Here is a 5,954-nt window from a genome sequence, read left to right as displayed (position 1 = left end):
ATTAGAATAGATCACTTGAGATTTTCATCTCAGGTGACCTACAATTGTATTGGAATTGAAATAAAAAAGCGGGTTGGTCTAGGGGTAAATATTAGAGAACGGTATGTGGAACAGGTGTATTGAACCATTTGGTAATATTATAGAAAGTTTATTTCTGACTAGATTATCCCGCATAGTGTGTCTATGAATCCATCAGCATGTTTACAGAAACAGTTTTTTATCTATCAATATCTAATAATGGCGGGCCTGTTAGACATCCTGGTGATCGGATTGGTTTACCAATTGTATTAAGTACCAATTAAGGCCACTAGGGGAAAACACTACATTTTGAATTTTAAGACCAAGTTCTCTTTAGTAACAGTTTCCATAACAGCAGGGAACAAACTTTCGACTAGACAAATGTAAGGATACAATCCACTAAATAACATATTCAGGTTATGTAAGTCTTCATAGGCCGTGGTTGTCACTCGGAATAATTTTTTCGTCAAGGTGTAAATCGAATTGTCAGTCTTATCAAAAAGAATCCACCACTATAGAGGGACCTCTCACAGTTAGCAGGAAAACAGTCAGATAGTTACAGTTAATTCTCAGATTTAAGTCCATCATTTTTATAATTAATTTTCAAACATTGCAAAAGTATTTACTACTAATATGTATACACAGGTGTGAAAATAGTGAATATTACTCTGTAGGTATACATTTTGAAGCTTGACTTTTACAATCTTCTCTTTTTCACATTCCTCGCTCGGTGATGCATGTTAGTCTAGATCAAATGTTTCGCGTGGTCGACAGTCAAAAAAAGAAAATTATTTGAATACCGGCATTATCCCGGGATACGTATTCATTTTCGACATCGTTTTTTAAATGATCTTAGTTTAAAATGTATCGCATAAATGCATACAGTGATATTATTAAACGTGCGTATTATCATGCGATGAAGTAGGCCCTAACGTCTTATGTTTAATTCCGCACCAAAAAATGACAATTTTTTGTTTTATAAAAATTCAATCTTTTTTAACTACTACCCCTGTCAGAAACAGACTTGACAGAATATTAAAATTTCTTTACATATTATACATCTAAATGTATTGTGCCCAACCACAAATTAAACATTTGAAAACTGATCCACCCTGAATACCCAATCAGCAGCTCCGAAACATTCACCCCGTCTATGAAATCATGTTTTTTGTGTGTAAATTGACATATATATACACGGTTTAAACACAAATTATTGTTCAAATGATTAGTATCATGTATGCTCGGTCGGTGATGGTGCATCTTTAAATTAAAAAAATGGAAAGCACCTTTTATCATAACTCCAAAGGCACAACGAAGTGAGTTGAAAGAGTTTGCTGTAAAAATGCTAGCTTATAATTAGAAAAGCAAATTCTCGAAGTTCGGCTGCTTCGACAAGTATTTGGTGGAGATCTATTATTGAAAATATCAAATGAATAATTATGAATGTTCCACTGCGTTCAGTCTGAATATACACAGGATCCAAAAGGAAAACTATGGAATTATATTTCACGTGTGTGCTCGATACATTACTTGCGAAACAGAGCTACCCCCCCAAAATCACCAAAAACACGGCAATGGGAGCGAAAATGAAATTCGCGTTAAAACAATTTTCTCATGCAACTTTCAATTCAGCATATTATGTGACGTCCTCTAGCTTCAATAACACTGCGATATCGCCGACGCATGCTCGCAATTAAGTCCCGTTTCCGGTTTTGCTGGATGGATGCCCATTCCTCTCGCAGAGCCGTTCCAAATTCTTGCGGTGACCTTGGGCTGGTAAACACGGGAAGAAATGGATTCCTGTAGCATGACCCACACGTGCTCTATCGGATTTGGATTCGGAGAATGAGCAAGCCAGTCCATACGTTCGATAGTTTTCCTCTGAAGATAGGCGACAGTGACCCGAGCTCTATGTGGATGAGAGGTATCATTCATTAGAATGAATTCCGGATCGATAGCACCAGCATATGGTCTAATGTAGACATCGAGGACTTCATCGCAGTACCTCTGGGCTATCAAATTGCCGTTCGGGGAAGACATGGAGATCTGTTTTACTTTGGGCACTTATACTGCCCAAGACCATGTCGGTCGTGTTCGGAGACGTTGGCTGTAGGAAATCGTTCATTTGGTAGTCTCCCACATTCTAGCATGCCTGTCTGTCAAGTCAAGACAGAATCTGGACTTGTCTGTGAACAGAACAGGGCTCCAGTCTCTGATAGTCCCATCTCGCATGATCGTAGGCCCATGTAAGTGTAGCATGATCATTCCTACCAGTCAGGGAATCCTCTCTGTAGGTCTACGGAACCTCAGTCTGCATGATTATGCACAGATTGCATAGATATTCGAGTTCCAGTGGCGTTTATTAAGTCATTTCGTAGTGACGTAGCGTTACTAAACCTCTGAGGACGAGCTTTAGAGGAAAAGTATCGAACGCATGGACTGGCCTGTTCGTTCCCCGGATCTAAATCCAATAGAGCATTTGTAGGACATGCCACAGTAATCCATTTCTTCTCGCGTTTACCATCAATGGTCACTGCAAAAACATGGAACAGCCCTGCAAGAGGAATGGCATCCCATCCAGCAAAACCGGAAAAGGGGACTTAATTGCGGGCATGCATCAGCGATGTCGAAGTCTTATTGAAGCTAGGGGACGTCACACAATATACTGAAATGAAAATTACACGAGAAACCTGATTTAACGCGAATTTCATTTTCGCTCCCATTGCCGTGGTTTTGTTATTTTGGGGGTAGCTCTCATTCGCAAGTAATGTATCGAGCACTCGTGAAAATTCCATAGTTTTTCCTGTTGGATCCTGTGTTCAGACATCTTAAAGACATCAATTGAAGTATTTTTATGAATATTTTTACAATTAAAATGAATTTGATATACTACAAAACAAAAGTGATCCTTAGCAAATTTTGAGTAGTAGATCTTAATAGATATCTAAAACGTGAAGTTTGATTGTTGCTTTAAGTATAGTTCGATGGCAATATTAACGTGTGGATATACTATAGTCACAGCATTTAATTGGAGACACCATTAAAGGCTTTGGTTTGGTTTATAAGAATAACGTCTAATTAACAGCAAGAATCTTTACGTTTCTTTTAAAGAGAGAACAATATGCATTGTTATAGACAAATGCCTTTTGGTAACGTAGTAGTGTACTGAGCATCAATGTCATGTCTCTTTATTTCCGTGTTTTACTTCTAAATCCCAATGAACTGTCACTGTCGGCTTGACGGAAACTGTGACACTACCTATATATTTACATGTTTGATGCATGCTATCAACTTTGACACTGAATAAATTAGTAAAAAATTAATATGTCCATATATACCTCATTTTACGATTCGAACATTAGTTAGTTCACATCTGTACTATATAATGATGACAATGTAATGATACAATCGGATTTGAAAAGAACCATAAGGTGCCATATCCTACGTTTACCAAGGTAAGAGGTAATGACCTATAATGACTAAATACTCTTCAATATGGTGGTTTTTTGTTGTTGTTGGTTTTTTTCTCAATATGGTGGTTTTAGTCGGTACCGCTACAGTAAAATCTGGTTTCTTTGCCAGAATTTAACTAGTTTAATCAAATTAATTTATGACCCATCTCTCAATACCATTACGCACTAATGACTAAATGCTTTTAAAAGCATTAACTTTGAATTTGTTCCGGCAATTGCCATGTCATTAGTTTTTTCAATCGGTTCACTAAAAAAATTATTATTAATATACAATATTAGGTTTAACCAATGTGGGGAATTTTTTCGGAGCCTGAGCTACATTCGTTTGATAATTATAATTAATGGCGTTTTCAGGGTCATTCAAGAATTTCCGGACCTATGTGTTGGTTGCACAGATTCTAGTCATGGTTGAAGACATGCATCTTTTGCGCTCAATACAGGTTTTGGGTCTCTGTTTAATCTGGCTATTAATGAATTTCAAAAGTATAAATGTTTATTGAGAGGTAATTATTCCTAGATAGCCATGATATGAATTTGGAAATTCAGATTGAGTGGTTCGGGTTCTAAATATTCAATTTTGATATTATTTTTTGAATAGGTAGTAAAAAAAACATTAGAATTTCAGGAATATTTTTTTTTTTTAGTGCAAAATGCACCTGCCCCTGGTTCTTTTAATATAGCTACACCTGGGTTGGAGTTTTGAGCTGAAGGACCCAAAACTTTTTTTTTTTTGGTGTTTCTATTAGTGTTATATGAGAACCTAGACTTTAATTATAGAACACAATGTGTACAATTGCTAACTAATATTATCTTGTTATTAATAATACATTACAAAACTTTTAACAAAATTTAACACTGTGGTCTATGTAAAATCCTTTAGTCGGTCTCTATAGCGAAACGCACCGGAGTAGAAGAGTTAATCACTGAGTGTAGTCCATAGATACAAAGGTAAGTCGCCAAGTTTTAGATTAAAACGTGTCACTGTGACTATGCATGCATTTTATTTCAGAATTGAGCGGTAAGTTAAAGGTTTGTTTGTTTGTTTGTTTGATTAATTAACGTCCTATTAACAGCTATGGTCATGTAAGGACGGCCTACCATGTATGCGGTGTGTTGCGTGTATGTTGTGCGAGGTTCGTGTGTTTGGGAGACTGCGGTATATTCATGTTGTGTCTTCTTGTATAGTGGAACTGTTGCCCTTTTTATAGTATTGATATCACTGAAGCATGCCGCCGAAGACACCAAGCAACACACCCCACCCGGTCACATTACACTGATAACGGGGCGAAACCAGTCGTCCCACTCCCTGTGTGCTGAGCGCTAAGCAGGAGCAGAAACTACCAGTTTTGTAGACTTTGGTGTGTCTCGTGACAGAACCCAGAGCGTTCCTCACAGGGGCGATTGCTCAACTCAAGGCCAAAAGTGAGGCGGTGCCAAGGGAGGCATTAGGAAAGATAACGTCAGTTAGGAAGAAGAGGAAGAAGAGAAAAGATAATATCCTAAATTTAGTCGCCTTTTACGATCATGCAATAGGGGCAGCAGGTACAATTCTAACGCCCTACCTGCAGGGTGAGAGTTAAAGGTACATATAACATAGATACAGGTAATTAGCACGGCTGTAAGCATGTGACATGTGCGTTTAAACATCTGATGGGTACGGTCACAGGGGTGCGCGGTGCCTGGTCTACTCAGTTGTCAGAATTTAGTTCACTGAATTGTATGTATGTTCCGGTTTAGGTGAACCAGGATTTAGCGGTCAAATGAAGAAATTCGGGGGTCAGTCGTCTCCGCCATATTGGAGTGTCGAAAGCCATAAAGGTATAAAACATAAGTTGCAGCTAATACATTTGAAAGGGGTACCATGAAGGGGAGACAATTACATTGGATTACATAATGTCTAGTCCTAACTGACTTTATCTTTCCTAATATCTCCCTTGGCACCGCCTCATTTCTGGCCTTGATTTGAGCGTTCGCCCCACAGGGATCTGAGAAATAGTTACAGATTATATAATCATGGATCCACCAGAGTGCCATTAGAACATTTTTGTAGACGTTTTTAGAGCTCTAGATAAAAAAACGATAAAAATCATAACTCTACATGGTACTATATACGAGAAGCGTGGCAAGCTCAAATAGCTAACCCGCCTACCTTTAGCGGCTATAAAAACACCTAGCTCATGCATATTTTATCCGGATCGGCCACCGTGAATATTAACTAGCTGCTGTTCAAGGTGTTTGTCATAATGGGGCTTATATCGTCTTAATTACGGCACTTTGTATAGATGTGTAGGATGATTTCGAAAGGAAACTTATCGCTCTTTCCAACGGTAGTAACCGTTTTTATGAAGATGTACTAAAAATGTGTTTTAGCACTAAAGGTAGTCCCGTTAGATATTTGAGTCTAAAAGCGGACATATGTCGATAATGCGTTTACACTATGTTCCCGGCGGCCAAGGCAGCCCG

This window comes from Argopecten irradians, unplaced genomic scaffold (genome assembly GCF_041381155.1).
Source record: "Argopecten irradians isolate NY unplaced genomic scaffold, Ai_NY scaffold_0223, whole genome shotgun sequence".
In the NCBI taxonomy this organism is placed as follows: domain Eukaryota; kingdom Metazoa; phylum Mollusca; class Bivalvia; order Pectinida; family Pectinidae; genus Argopecten; species Argopecten irradians.
This window is presented reverse-complemented; position numbering follows the sequence as displayed.